Source organism: Podarcis cretensis (genome assembly GCF_951804945.1).
Source record: "Podarcis cretensis genome assembly, chromosome: 1".
NCBI lineage: Eukaryota > Metazoa > Chordata > Lepidosauria > Squamata > Lacertidae > Podarcis > Podarcis cretensis.
The window spans coordinates 137,268,984-137,285,214 of NC_137170.1; the positions used below are offsets into that span (position 1 = coordinate 137,268,984).

General features: G+C 41.8%; 1 long non-coding RNA gene across 1 annotated transcript; it reads right to left on the reverse strand.

The window, feature by feature from the left end:
- Nucleotides 1–3,282: 3,282 nt before the first annotated feature.
- On the reverse strand, nt 3,283–5,997 carry LOC307224345. The gene is made up of 2 exons (XR_013842474.1): nt 5,098–5,997; nt 3,283–5,063 (listed from the first exon to the last, which is right to left on the reverse strand). It is a non-coding gene; the product is annotated as an uncharacterized lncRNA (long non-coding RNA).
- Between the last annotated feature and the right edge of the window lie 10,234 nt (nt 5,998–16,231).

A 16,231-nucleotide genomic window follows, 5' to 3' on the forward strand; every position in this document is an offset into this window, starting at 1 on the left:
AACGCACACCAATTAATATTACCAAATAGATTTCCTATGGTATCTGCAAAGATCCCGATCATGCTCTTTGCTGTTTCCTGCCGCTGATTTATAGGTGAAGTGGGAATTGTAATCTGCATGGTTCCTTTAAGTATGAAACCCAAAGAGTATGTTTAACATACAGTATGACTTGATCTCTTAATGTGGTTTACAGAAAATGTAGTGAGACAGTATCCCTGTTTTAACTACTGCTTTTGGAGGATAAGCAGCTAGAATGTTCAGGGAAATATCAGACTCACTAGACTTGAATCAAAGTTGCTAAATGGTTGACCACAACAAAGGGAAAGGCATTTTCTAGCTTGGAACAAGAATGTCACTAAATAATCTATGTATCAGACACAAATGCCAATTTATCCCGCGACTGTGGGTGCCTGGGGCTGTGGGTGCCATGCATGGCCCTGGCACCAAAATTTGTGGGCGCCCAGCCCCTTCATGGGGAATTTTGGGCATCCAGGGCCATAGGGAGTTGGCACCTATGGTGTCAGAACATTAGAATATAAAGTCAGCACAGGGAAATAATTTCTCTTTCAGAAATTAGAAGTTTCAAAGATGGAGCATTTGAGACCACATTCTATCCAGCAAGCAGGAAATAGCTGAGAATTATATAGTGGCAGAAGAAAGCTTAAATTAATGATCATGAACTGATTGAGATCAGCAAAGTGAAGTTAGCTGAACAGGGATAATGAACTTCAAAAGACTTAAACAAACTGAAAAAATGAAGTCTGTGACCATGACCAGAATTACAAAAGCATGGCCTTGACCAGAAAAATGTGTTAAAATCCTTGAGAACCTCTTGTTTCCTTTGTGACTCGCATTATGTTTGGTTTACCATTTGTTCTTAATTTGTGTTTGAAAGTCATTGTGATGAAGTCCAGTTTTAAGCATGGCTTTTTGAAAAAAACTGAAACCAGTTGACATACAAAGAGAAAAACTTCAGTTAGAAAAACTGCCAAACAACTAGTAGCATATGAAGGTTTGAGCTTGGGTTTGTAGAAGGTAGGACCACCCCCAATTTAGAGAAGAGTCAAGCATGTAAGACAAGGAATACCAGGCCGTAATTTCATAGAGATTAGCTGGAATCTTGCCATTTCCCCTTGGATTATTTATTTTATTCTTCTTTTGTACACCATTGTTTTGCAGCTAACAGTGAGGATAGCTAACAAATAATAAAGTGCAATAAAAATACTAAAAATAGCAAAATTCCAGCAATCAGACTAAAACATGTCACAGTATAAAAACAAAGCAATTAAAGCAGCAGTTCAATCACACACACACACAAATAGACAATCTAATTTTGCTCCAAAAACCTGGAGAAACAAGGAAGATTTTGCCCAGCACCAAAGAGTAAAAAAGAAGAAGGCATTAAGTAGATCTCCTTTAAGGTGGTTTTCCACACTCATGTTGCAACTACAGAAGAAGGCCTTCTCCCTGATAGCGACAGGTGGGAGATCCTCCAGAGAAGGGCTTTCGGAGAAGGTATAGAAGGTATAGCTTCTATACCTTCAGAATATAGCTCGGCTACATTCTGCTCAGAATGGTCACCCCCTGCCAACAACCCAGTAGCAACTCTGTTATGAACCAGCTGACTATTCCAAGCATGTGTAGCCCCAAGGATAGCAGGACCTAATTTCCTGGACTCACTGAGCGGGCGGCTTGGTTCGTGGGTGGCTCGTGGGTCGGTTAAACAACCCCCATGGGCTGCTTGTGGCCCATGGGCCTTAGGTTGCCGACCTCTGTGTTATCAGAATCACAAAGCCCCAGGCAGGAAAAGTCATCTCCAGAGTGGAATGCAACCCAGCCTGAACAAGTAAACTGTGCCAGCCGTGTTTTAACGACAAAGGGATATGTAAATACTTTCTTAGCCAGTGTGAGACAGGTGTGGGGACGTGCGATTGACAAGGGCATGTCTGGATTTTCTTCCTGACACCACTCCTCTTCTGTGACATATCTGTGAGGTTTTGATGACACTGTTGGAAATGTATTATGGGAAATTATGGGAACTTATAAAACTTCATGTAACCTTTGTTCTGGGCTGCTGCTTCTTTGCTTGCCTTAGAGGTTGGGACATTTGGTGCAACAAATAAAGATCAGGCCTATTGGCCACTGATTTGCTTCTTCATTACTGGGCCGAAGCCTCTTGTTTTCTGACTGATCCAAAATCCTCAGGGCTAGACTATAGCGAAGTTGACAAACACTTTAAGTAGTGTACCCCAAGTTTTTTGTCCTTTTCACACTTTAACACCGAAATTAAGCAGGAAAGCTTTTCCTGGGCTATACCATTCCAATCTACAGATGGGATGGGGGGCGACATCTTGAGATGCTTCTCTCAACCTTTCTGATACACAGAAAGGTAATAGAATGTCAGGCTAGCCTCCCGTAGCTGGGGGGGGGGGGAATCCCCCCAAGAGGAAGCCATCCTGCATTTAACATCTAAAGTGAATAAAGTTAAGTGAAAGCCATGTCACTTGATTCTTCTGATGAACTGGATAAAGCATCCTGCCAGTTGGGGGTTGGAGTAGCGTTCATACAATTATATACCAACAAATACATTCAAAGTGGTCACAGACACTGTGAGAGAAATGAGACATTGCAAGCTGAGGAAGGAGGCAAAACATGAATACAAATTCTCGTCCAGAAAGATACTTCTCCTAAAAGTCAATTAGCCTCAACAGCTTTATTAAAATAACAATAAATATAAAATGCTAATAATATGGACAAGCCAAATCAAAGCCCCAGTGTGACGACCTTCCTAAATGCATTTAATTCCTTCCTTTTTTTAATCACCTTGAATCACCTTCTGAATGCATGCAAGAGAAATGCATGACTTTACATTAAGTTAAAACTTTCCCTCGGGACATCTGAGTAATGAATGGGAAAGCTCTCTTCATTCGGCTCCTTTCCCCATAAATCAGCTGAGAGATTATTTCTCTCTTTTTTTCTTTACTCTGTCTCGCTGGCCAGAGGCACCTCTGTGATTGATAGCACTGACTGGCACTTGTGCTTTTTCTAGTTACAATGTGCAGCTCCTATGACTCGGCACAATGTTCACTCTTGTCTATTTGACAGCAAGTGCTTAATGGGGAGAAAACAGGTAGCCTGCACTCACATTTTCACAATTGCAAATGGGTGGAAGTTAACTAAGTCTTACTCAGAGTGGACCCACTGATTTTTATGAACATGACTAAGTTAGTGTAATGATCTCTGGCAGGCAAGTAAGCCCCGATAAGAAGTAATGACTCTCCAGCTGTTTTGTGTACGTTTATTTTCAACAAAACACATCCAGAGCACGGCTTCTCGCCTCCTCGCATTGATGATAGTTGGTCAGTCTGAATCGTCACCCCTCCCACAGCAGGAAGGACGCCAAACTCCCACCTTTCCCCTTTTGCCCTTCTGTTGCCCTCTGATCTTATCCAGTCTCCTAGAACGGGGACTGAGAGGCTGGCCTTCGCCCTCCTCACTTTCACTTGACACAGTCTCAGTCCTCTGCTTATCTACTGATTGCCTAGCAACTCTCTGGTTGCCTTCTAACTCTCCTGCTTCTTGAGAGCTAACAGTGTCTTCTTTGGGAAGGGGGGGGTCAAACTGCCCTTTCTTAGCTCTGCCAGCCAGCTCTCATTTACAGAGTCAGTCCCTCTTTCACTTAGCTCAGTTTCTAAGTCTGACTCTTCCCCTGCGCTCTGGTGAGCCACATTCCTAACAGTTAGGGCCTTTAATTTCACTGTGCCTACTCTGAGTAAAATGTAGTTTCATACCACGCAATGATTTGAAGGCTGCACTCCTATACTCACTTACCTGGAAAGTGTGTGTGTGTGTGTATGTGACACATACTTTCCAGGTAAGTGGGTATACACACACACACACACACACAAACAAACAAACAAACACACAATTGTTCTGTTAGGCTCTATGTTAACTAACTTATTATCTATCCTGTCGCAGCTCAGGGCAATAAAGTATTTTAAAGCATACAAACACAACCCAAAACTTTGATTGAATAGCTATTGTGACTCAGTAGTTTAGTTGTGTCAGTTCTTCACTCTCAGATTACATCCAAGCAGACCAAGGGTTCAAATTCCACAATTCCTCTAATGTTGGCAGCCAGCACAGGCATCTGCATGTCACAAAATGTTTGGTGGAGTCAGTAGTAGGCATCATGCATTCACTTTCTGCAGCCATTTGTGTTATGTACTGAAGTTCTCACCCTGGGCCAGCAGGGGGATACTGTAGATCGTTATGCAAATAAGGGATCGAAAGTGACGTTCAGTGATTGGATAGTTTTAGAAAGTTGTTACAGTTACGTTGTACTGGAGCTCTATATAAGCAGGCTGACTGAACCCTTCAGTTCAGTTCTGTCCTGGCCTGTGAATAAACAAGAGCTGTTTGAAGAATTGCTGTGTCGTCTGATATGTTCACCCACAACTTAACCGGCCCCACTTGGCACAATGACCAGGAACTCCCCCCCCCCCCCAAGTTAACTAGGCTGGCGTACCACATTTTAAATTTCATTCTGAAAACTCAGTATGCTAAAGAATTTTATTTCATTTTTAAAGGGGATGAGGAAGGGATGTATGTAGGAAGACACTCTTGGGAAATTTCCCAATGCTCCAGATATTTTGGATGTGTTAGACTAGGACCTGCCAAAGCAGGGTTCAAATCCCAACTCAGCCATGAAGTCCACTGGGTGACCTTGGACCAGTTCCTCTCTTTCTCTCAGCCCAACACACAGAAACACATGAAACTGGTCCATTCAGTTCCATATTGTCTACACCACTGGTCTTCAGCTGGTGGGTTGGCACCCACTAACATGCTGCAGCCCCATCCAAGGTGGGTTGCAACAAGAGAGCTACCACCCTGCCAATATATGGGGAAAGATTAAGAAATGGGTCCCCAAATGCATGTATGATTCAAAGGAGGTCCTGGGTCTTCAAAGGCTGAAGATACTTGGTTTGCGCTGATTGGCAGCAGCCCTCCAAGATTTCAGGCAGGATCTCTCCCAGTCCCACCAGGAGATGCTGGGGACTGAACTGATGCCTTCTGCATGCTAAGCAGTTGTTCTACCACTGAGCTATGGCCCTAGCTCACAAGATTGCTGTCAGGATAAAATGGAGAAGGTGGAGGCTGAAGTGTGTATGCTCTGTGGAGGAAAGGTGGGATAGAAGTGTATGAAGGAATAAAGTATGTAAACAAGCCTAGAAGTGAATAAACTACAGTATATTTTTATCTTACTCTCCTAATAATTTGTATATAAATTATAAAAGTGGTATACAAATTTTGTTAAATAAAAAAAGAGGAAATGTTCAGACTTTCAAACAGTGTGTTATGCCTGAGGCTTCATTGCTGAAACTCCCAACAGCATTTTCGTGCTCACAAACACCTGATGAAGGAACCATTGTGACATAACCCATTCAAGCAGATATAAGGGGCAACAGGCTGTCAACAGTGGCAGTAGTTGGTAGCTCCCAGCTATTAAAAAGCCACAGAAAGTCTTTTCGTACTGCCTGAGGAATTAATCCCTTATTTAATGTTCAGAATTGCTGGATCGATTTAACAGGACTGGAGCTAACATTTGCTTGGATTTGGCACCATTGATAGGGAACTGCCTGCTGCGTCCTCCGCTTTGAAGTCACCCTGGTCTTTGGGCCTCCAGCACCTTCTTCAGCATGTCCAACCCATCTAAGAGGCGCATGATAATGGTGTTCCACTGGATTAGGAAGAAGCCCCAGACAGAGAAGCCGTGCTCTACCATCTCGGCCAGACCTTCTGTCTCTGGACCGGCTTGCAACACTCCTCACATTTCACCCTACTTCACGAGGAGCAAGACACGACCCGCTCCGCTCAGGAGGTCCAGCAGGCGCAAGGTGCCGCGATTGCCGAATCTCACCGACCCCAAGTTTTTAAGATCGGTCATTGGCAGCGTTGGCCGGAAGAGAGCCCGCAGGCCTGGCAAGCCAAAGGCGGCTCCAGCAGGAATAGGAAAAGCGGTGAGGGCTAGGCTAGAGGCAAGAAGGCTCCACTGACAACATCTGACAACAAATGCAGCTAAAGTACATAATGTGGGATTTCACTCCTGGTAATTCTGCCATGGTGAGAGGTTGCTCTTTTCTATATAGATTTCCAGTTGTCTCATGCAGTTTATCAGTCTTGTTCTGAAGACTGTTCTGAAGCCTCACCCACACAGCACTCCAAGCTCACTGGTGGAGATGGATACACCAGCTTCTCAAACTGTGCATCAAAATATCCACAAAGCTCATTGTCATTTTACAAGGAAGGTGATGGTCTCTGTCTGCTTCCTTAATATTTCTAATTCTCTAAAAAAATTATCAACTGCATTTCATGAAGCAGAGGAATATATTGTTTGTGGGAAAGGATATAACATGAACTTTGCTCTCAGAGTTTTATCAAGATAATGAAGTCAATTTGCACAGAGGAAGAGAGGAAGAGAGGTGTGGAGGAAGAGCAGATAGGGCCAAATATCTTCAAGATCAGCAAAATGGCATGTGTGAATTGTACTAGGGCAGAAAGGGGGCAAAATCTGCCAATTCTGCATAAGGGGGCATTCAAATAGTAAAAAAAATAAAGGATATTTGTTAACCAAGCTGCTCTGATACTACATTCTGTTTTTTAAAGCACCGCAGGGTGTCTGCTGAGGAAAAGGAATCAGAAAAAGGAGGAGGTAATTACTGGTTTCACAATATTGGAAGATTTGAAAGAGCCTTAGCAGGGTTGGGATTGCCAAGGAAACCTGTTCCTGGTTGCACAGACAGAGCTCCTGCAAAACTAAGCAGAGAGTAGCTGCATGTTTATTTCACTTGGTTTTTTTTTTTTTTTATAATAATTTTTATTAATTTTCCACACATAAAATAAAGAACAGTGTAACACAATATAACTTCATACTCATCGGTTCATAGCCTTTTTTCTTTGACTTCCCCATACCTCCCCATCCCTGCATCCTTGTTTAAAAATTCTTTAGCAACCCTTAAGTCCATTGTCTTAGTTCCTTTTCGTAAATATTTCTTAAGTTTTTTTTTTTTGTTTACTGCTGCAATTCTTTACTTCTTACCCCCTGACATCTTAACATTCCTCAATTTTACAGTTATTTTTAAGATATATTTTGAAATTCTTCCAGTCCTCTTCCACTGTCTCTTTCCCCTGGTCCCGGATTCTGCCCGTCATCTCAGCCAGTCCCATAAAGTCAATCACCTTTGTTTGCCATTCTTCCAGAGTAGGTAGTTCTTGCGTCTTCCAATACTTTGCCAGTAGAATTCTTGCTGCTGTAGTGGCATACATAAAGAAAGTCCTATCCTTCCTTAACACCACTTGGCCCACCATACCCAAGAGGAAAGCCTCTGGTTTCTTAGGAAAAGTCCACTTAAGGACCTTCTTAATTTCATTATAGATCATTTCCCAGAAAGCTTTAACCTTTGGGCAGGTCCACCAAAGGTGGTAGAAAGTGCCTTCAGTCTCATTACATTTCCAACACTTATTATTAGGCAAATGATAAATTTTTGCTAGCTTGACTGGGGTCATGTACCACCGGTAGATCATTTTCATAATATTTTCTTTTAAAGCATTACATGCAGTAAATTTAATACCGGTGGTCCATAACTGTTCCCAGTCAGCAAACATAATATCATGACCTATATCTTGTGCCCATTTAATCATAGCAGATTTCACCGTTTCATCCTGTGTATTCCATTTTAACAGCAAGTTATACATTCTTGATAAATTCTTAGTATTGGGTTCCAACAATTCTGTTTCTAATTTTGACTTCTCTTTCTGAAATCCTATTTTCCTGTCCTGTTTAAACGTCTCATTTATCTGATAGTAATGCAACCAATCTCGAACCTTAGGTTTTAGTTTCTCATAACTCTGAAGTTTCACCCTTTCCCCATCATAATCTATGATCTCATGATATTTTGGCCATTTAGAATCCATATTAAGCTTTTTTACTTCCCTAGCTTCCATTGGTGACACCCACCTAGGGGTTTTACTTTCCAACAAGTCTTTGTATCTAATCCAAACGTTATACAATGCTTTCCTTACAATATGGTTTTTAAAACTTTTATACACCTTTACCTTGTCATACCATAAATATGCATGCCAACCAAAACTATTGTCATACCCTTCCAGATCCAAAATGTCAGTATTCTCAAGAAGTAGCCAGTGTTTCAACCAGCAGAAAGCTGCTGATTCATAATAAAGTCTTAAGTCCGGCAGGGCAAACCCCCCTCTATCCTTTGCATCAGTTAAAATCTTAAATTTAATTCTGGGCTTTTTGCCCTGCCAGACAAATTTTGATATGTCTTTCTGCCACTTCTTGAAACAGTCCATCTTGTCCACAATCTGCAACGTCTGGAATAAAAACAGCATTCTAGGCAATACATTCATCTTAATGGTAGCAATTCGGCCTAACAAGGAAAGTTTCAGCCTTGACCATATTTCCAAATCCTTTTTAACTTCTGACCAACATTTTTCATAATTATCCTTAAATAAATTCACATTCTTGGATGTTAAGTTTACCCCCAGGTATTTTACCCTTTTTGTAATTTCCAAACCTGTTTCATTCTGAAAACTCTCTCTTTCTTCCATTGTTAAATTTTTTTCCAACACTTTCGTTTTTTGTCTGTTCAATTTAAAACCTGCTACTCGACCAAATGTTTCAATTAATTCTAATACTCTTTTAGTACTAGTGTCTGGCTGTTGCAAAGTCAATACTAGGTCATCTGCAAATGCTCTTAATTTATAATGTCTAACTCCGACCTGAACTCCTTTAACCAACTGGTCCTTTCTAATCATGTTTAACAAAACCTCCAGGACCGATATAAAAAGCAAAGGGGATATTGGGCAGCCCTGTCGTGTACCTTTTTCTATAGGTATTTCTTCTGTTACCACGTTATTTACAATTAATTTGGCCTTTTGTTGAGAGTATATTGCACCTATACCGTTTTCAAAACCTTGTCCTACCCCCATCCCTTGGAGATTCTTTTTCATAAAAGTCCAACAAATGTTGTCAAAGGCTTTCTCCGCGTCCACAAAAATCAAAACTGCTTTCCTATTAATGTCAACGTCCAGCAGCTCCAAAATGTCTATAATGTTCCTCACATTGTCTGACATATGTCTACCTGGGAGAAAGCCTGTTTGGTCCTTATGAATCTCATCTGCCAACACTCTTTTCAATCTTTTTGCCAAAATGTCTGCAAAAATTTTGTAATCCACATTGAGTAAAGATATAGGGCGGTAGTTTTTAACTTGGTTCTTCTCAGTCTCTGTTTTCGGTATAAGTGAGATGAAAGCCTCTTTCCACGATTCAGGTGCCTTTTTCCCCTTTAAAATTTCATTGCAAACTTCCTTCAATGGTTGTATCAGCCATTCTTTCAGCATTTTGTAGTATTTGGCCGTCAGGCCATCTGGTCCTGGTGATTTTCCCAATTTCATATTTTGAATGGCACCCTCTATTTCTTGTTCTGTTATTTCCTCGTTTAAGATCCTTTTACTTTGTTCTGAGATTTTTGGTAAACCGTATTTTCTAATGAATTCTTCTATTTCTTGCTCGTTGGTTGGCCCTTGTGCGTACAATTTCTTAAAAAAGCTTTGAAAACAATTGTTGATCTCGTTGGGTTTGTGGATAATCTTTCCATCCATTTCTAAACTTGTTACCGTGTTCATTTTCTGCCTTTTTTTCAATTGCCATGACAGAAGTTTCCCACATTTATCCGCTGATTCAAAAGTTTTTTGTCTCATTTGCTTTATCTTCCATTCTATTTGTTGGTTCATAAGTTCCATGTATTGCATCTGATGAAACTTTATTTCTCTCAAAATCTCATGAGACTTTGGTTTGGACCTCAACTTCTTCTCTCCTTCTTTTATTTTTTCTAAAATTTTTTCCTTCTTTTCATTTTGTTGCTTCCTCTTAATAGAATTTTGTTGAATTAGGAAACCTCGCATCACGGCTTTGCTTGCGTCCCAGATTATTCTTTTTTCCACATCTGTTCTCCTGTTGATCTCAAAATAATCTTTTAATGTTTTAAGGGCCTTCTTATGGATCTCTTCATCCTTGAATAGGGTGTCATTCATTCTCCATCTAAAGGAACCAGTTGTTGTTAGTTTCATCTCCATCTTGACCGCATTGTGGTCGGAGCACGTTTTTGGGCAGATTTCTACTTTTTTTGTTCTTGACGCCAGACTACTAGAAATCCAAATTTGGTCTATTCTTGTCCATGTCATTTTTGCTTCAGAGAAGAAGGTTCCCTCTCTCTCTAGAGGATTCTTTATTCTCCAAATATCAATCAAGTCCATAGTTTCAGTCATTTCGAAAAAGATCTTTGGTAGTCTCCCTTCTTTTGAAATCACTTGTCTCTGTGCTTTATCCATGTTTGTTGAGACAACTCCATTCATGTCTCCCATCATTAGGATTTTATAGTCTAAAAAGTCAACTAATGTCTCATGCAACTTCCTAAAGAATTCGGCCTTCCCTTCATTTGGGGCATAAACTCCCACAATTAATATCTTTTCTCCTTGAATTTGTATTTCAATTGCCAGGTATCTTCCTTGTTCATCTTTGAATATTAATTTTGGAGCCAACTTTTCCTTTGCATAGATCACCACACCTCTTTTCTTTACTTTGTCTGATGAGATGAATTCTTGACCGAGTCTCTTATTTATTAATAATTTCCTGTGTATCCTGGCAATATGGGTTTCTTGCAAACATATTATGTCTAATTGTTCTTTCTTCAAAATGTGAAAAACCTGTCTTCTTTTCCGAGGAAGGTTCAAACCATTACAGTTCCAACTAAGGAGTTGCAGAGACATTTTGTATTTAGGTAGCTGTTCCTCCAACTGCTCCAAGCTTCTGCTCTTCCTCCGATGGTGGTAGTGAAAGTCCAAATGACAAATTTGCTATATCGGGTGGTTCCCTCTCCTCCACGGTTCCTTTCTGCAAATCCTCCAGATACTTCTCTAGAAATAGTTCTTTGTCCTGAATTGTTTTTATTTTAATCTTCCTTCCATTGAAGTTAAAGGACAATCCTTGTGGAAATTCCCATCTGAATGGTATGGTGTTTTTCTTCAGCAGGTCTACTAAACTCTTGTAATATGTTCTCACCTCTAAAATGTATTTAGGAATGTCCTTAAAAATCTGTATCTGACAATTTTGGATCACCAGTGCCTTTTGGTAATGCAAATTCAATATTCTATCTCTTTCTTCTTTTGATCTCAATGTAATTAAGCAATCCCTTGGTTTTTTGTCCTGCCTTCTACCCAGTCGAAAGGCTGAAATTATCTCAAGTTCCTCATCTTCCTCCCATTCCTCCCGCCAAAAAGTTATGATGTTCTCTGTGAGAAATTTCACAAGGTTGTCCCCTTCCACTTCAGGCACCAATCTAAATTTTAAATTCTTCTCTTTACGTTGAAGTTCCAGTAAGGAGAGGGCTGCATCATGCTCATTCACTTTTTTAACAATAGGCCCAAATTTTTCCCTTGTCTCTTCAGCTGTTATTTTTGCACTTTCTGCAATCTTTCGTGTTTCTGAATTTTCCTGAATTAATCTATTTATAGAATCTGTGTTCGATGCGACACTAGCCGTATTCACATCCAACCTTGTTGTCAACTCTGTTAATTTTTTAGAGTTCTCTGTCGAAAGTTTTGTCAATGCTTCCAGGGATTGATTTATTTTAAGTAGAGCCTGTACCGGGGGGCGCAGAAGGTGCCCACCGAATCTCCTTTGTTCACAGGCTCCGCGCCTGTGATTTTAGGGGTCCCCCGCTTGCCGTAGCGGGTGAGACCCGAACTAACGGAGCAGTCCTGCCTCGGAGCTCGAGGCTCGGACCGCCATTAAGCGCTGGCGCCGACCGGAAGTCCATGTTTATTTCACTTGGAACAAAACCAGTAAAACACCAAGTATGTTTTATATCATGTGTGTTAAAAACACAAAGGCCCTGAAACACTTGCTAAGGCACCCTTGTAACTGTGACTCTTACTGTCCTAAGAGCAGTCGTTTACATATCTTAACTAGACAATCTATAAAAGTCTGGTTCCATTTTATGGAAAGCTTGAATAAGTCAGAACCAGGTCCCAATAAGGCCAGGGGATGTTTCATATTCAACCACATTTTTTACATGAACAACTGACTTCCCTGCTATCTCAGAAATATACCTAAAGTTAACACAAAATGGATTCATAAACTGCAGTAATTTCTGACTCTCTTGTTCCAGTTAAAGCTTTATGATGAATAGTCACTGCATACATATTTTTAAATCTTCAGGTTAAGAGAAGAGTTAAGTTACTTACAAGTTCACTTACATTCTGCGGGGCATGGAAATTGAAATTTAAGGCAAATTACAAACATAATTTGGCCTTAGTACCTTAGCACCTTAACCATCTATCTTTAAAGCAACTTACGTGGGAGGAAATTTCATTTTCTCTATGACTGAAAACAAGTTGGCTATGACTTTATTTATCATAGGAAAATTAGCTGTGAAGTCCTAGTTCAAATTTCTTCTCAGACATAAAATTCTCATTTCATAATTCCCCAATTATGGCTGCTACGTTGGTTACTGTGGGATACATTTAACATTACATTAATTTCACAGGCTGTATGATTGCATTTCAAGGCCATTTGGCTCCACTGTTTCCAATTCTTCCCCCCATACCTGCCAGCTAAGAAAAGACATTTTATTTATCTGATAGAGTCTAGTCAGTATAACAAAAGTTGTGGTAAACCTGTTAGCCTTAAAGTGCCACAAGACTCCTGCTTGTTGTTCTTAATAAACAGACAAATGAGATTACCACTCTGGAAGCTGAGTCAGTGTGGTGTGATAACTAGCGTGGCAAAAAAGGGGAGAACTTGGAGCCTGTATTTCACTTAATTCTGTCCATGAAGCTGCAGGGCACATATGGATAAATGTGTCATAGTACTTTCAATGTGGCCATTTTTTATTGCAACTGAAGTGAGTATTAATACTTAATACATTATTTTAAGATCACACTATAAATACATTAATATAGGTCATAAACAAAAAGAAGGCAACTGTTTCCTTCATATGTGATGCTTTGGGCTAAACAAAAGCAGCCAACCCCCAACCCCAAACCTAAAAAAAGTATTTATTGTGTTCTCTTTTTATTACACTCTAAGCCAAAAAGTTCAATTAATTAATGAATTAATGAATTAATTATTAATTCATAATGTGTGAATGTCAAGAGCGACCCAGCAGTAAATCACACTGTGCAAGCTGGAGTTAACTCTTTATTAGCAAAAAGATGGTGGACACGGGAATGTCAGGCCTAATGAGCACAACAATTCATCCCCAGTAGGTCTTGCCTCCATGAAGCAGTTGCTGAGAATGAAGGTCCCTGACGCCCCACAGCTGCCCAAGTCCCCTCCTCACTGCAGGCTGCAGCAGGAGAGGGAGACACCCGTGACTTCACCAGCCTGAATCATCTCGGCCTCTTGGTGTCCCCTGCTTCAGCTTCTGCCTCTGATTTTCGACTTCTCTCAGCCATGGACTCTCACAGCTCACTAAGCCAGTGTGGTGTAGTGGTTAAGAGCAGTGGACTCGTAATCTGGGGAACCGGGTTCACGTCTCCGCTCCTCCACCTGCAGCTGCTGGGTGACCTTGGGCCAGTCCCACTTCTCTGAAGTCTCTCAGCCCCACTCACCTCACAGAGTGTTTGTTGTGGGGGAGGAAGGGAAAGGAGAATGTTAGCTGCTTTGAGACTCCTGAAGGGGAGTGAAAGGCGGGATATCAAATCCAAACTCCTCCTCCTCTTCTTCTTCTTCTTCTTCTTCTTCTCCTCCTCCTCCTCCTCCTCCTCCTCCTCCTCCTCCTCCTCCCTTTGGCCACTCATTGTTGTCCCATCACTATTCCCTGGGCTCTGAGCCTTCTTCCCTTGGAGCTTCCCCAGCTGGTTCCTCCCACCATTCTCTGTGTGCAAACAGTCCATCAAATGGGCTTAATCTTCTCTTTAAATGGAAGCATTTTTTTTCCAAATGGGGAAGGGGAGTTACTCCAAAGAGACAGGAAAATGCTGCCTTCGCTGCATCACTGAAACCTGGTGGGATGAGACTCATGACTGAAGGAAGAGTAAACCCGAGGAACCAACAGTTGCCGGAAGAAGGTCAGGCTGGCCAAACCTCAGAACGAACTCAGAATTGCAAGGCTTAAAAATAATAATAAAGATTTATTCAGCTATGTTCAAAGCAAGAAGAACAAGCAAATAGTAGGTCCTCTGCATAGAGAAGATAGAGAAATGCTACTGGGTGACATAGAGAAAGCAGAACTGCTCAACACCCACTTTGTCTCTGTCTGACCCAAAAGGAAAGCCGGGTCCAACCTTGGAGAACAGGTGAGGTCCCTGCAGACTGAAGGCAGGCAAATATTGTCCCCATCTTCAAAAATGGGGGGAAAGGAGATCCAACCAGTGAGCTTTACATTAGTATTGAGGTAAAGGTAAGGGGCCCCTGGATGGTTAAGTCCAGTTGAATTCAACTATGGAGCTCATCTCGCTTCAGGCCAAGGGAGCTGGCGTTTGTCCACAGACAGCTTTCTGGGTCATGTGTCCGGCATGACAAAACTACTTCTGGTGCCATTGTAACTGGAACACAGTGATGAAAGCCAGAAGCATGGAAATGATGTTTACCTTCCCACCACAGTGGTATGCTTTTGAACTGCTAGATTGGCAGAAGTTGGGACATAGCAACAGGGGCTCACTCCATCGCATGGATTCAAACTGCCAACCTTCTGATCAGCAAACCCAACAGGCTCAGTGGTTTAGACCACAGTGCCTCCACCATCCCTACATCAATACTAGGAAAGATCTTGAACAGATAATTACAAGCTTGGTGGATTGGGGGGAGAGGCTGTGGATGTAGTGTATCTTGATTTCTGTGAGGATTTTGATAAACTCCCCCATGATATGATTGCAAGAAAATGTGGGCTTAATGAGGTTACTGTGGATTTGTAGCTAGTTGACTGACCGAAACAAAAAAGTCACTAATGGTTCCTCATCATCCTGGAAAAAAGTGGGAAGTGGGGTGCTGCAGAGTTCTGTCCTGGGCCCTTGGTAGTTCAACACTTTTATAAACAAGTTGGATAAAGGTGTTGAGGGGATACTCATCCAATTTTAAGATGACGCTAAAGTGGGAGGGGTAGCTAAAGGTGGAGAAGCAGAAGCAGAATTTAAAATTACCTTAACAGATTGGAGAACTGGGCCCACACTAACAAAATGAATTTCAATAGGAGAAAATGTAAGGTTCTACGCATAGACAGCAAGAACCAACTGCACAAATATAAGAAACCTGGCTTGCCAGTAGTACATGTGAAGAGATCCAGGGTTTTTAGTAGACCACAAGCTTATCATGAGTCAGTAGTATGATACAGCAGCAAAAAAGGCAAATGCTATCCTAGGCTGCATTAAGAAAAGTATAGTGTCCAGATCAAGGGAAGTAATATCACCATTCTATTCTACCTTGGTTAGACCACACCTGGAATATTGTGTTCATGTCTGGGTGCCACAATTTAAGAATGATATAGACAAGCTGAACGTGTGCAGAGGAGGGCAACCAAGATGATCAAGGGTATGGAAATCAAGCCTTATGAAGGAGCTGGGTATGTTTAGCCTGGAAAAGAGGAGACTGAGAGGAGCTATGATAGCCATCTTCAAATATATCAAGGGCTGTCACATAGAAGAGGGACCGTGCTTGTTTTCTCCTGCTCTAGAGGGTAGGACTCGAACCAATAGCTTCAAGTTACAAGAAAGAAGATTCTGACTAAACATACAGAAAAGTTTTCTGACAGTAAGGGCTGTTTGACAGTGGAACAGACTCCCAGAAGAGGTGGTGGACTCTCCTTCCTCGGAGGTTTTTAAGAAGAGGTTGGACGGCCGTCTGCCACGGATGCTTTAGCTGAGATTCCTGCGTTGCAGGCAGTGGCAGAGCATATGCCCGCGCTGCCCAGGGCAGGCACCCTCCCAAGGGGGGCAGGGGGTGCCCTCCCAGGCGCAGGATAGCCACTCGGGTGCATAACCCTGCAGCCAGGGGTGGAGTGAGCCGCCGATGGCGGACATTTGGTGTGCCACCCGCCCGCGACTGCCAAATGTCACCCCCCTCAGCGAAGACACCCAGGGTGATCCACCCCACAGCACCCCCTTCCTCTGCCCCTGATTGCAGGGGTTGGACTAGATGATCCTTGGGCCCATT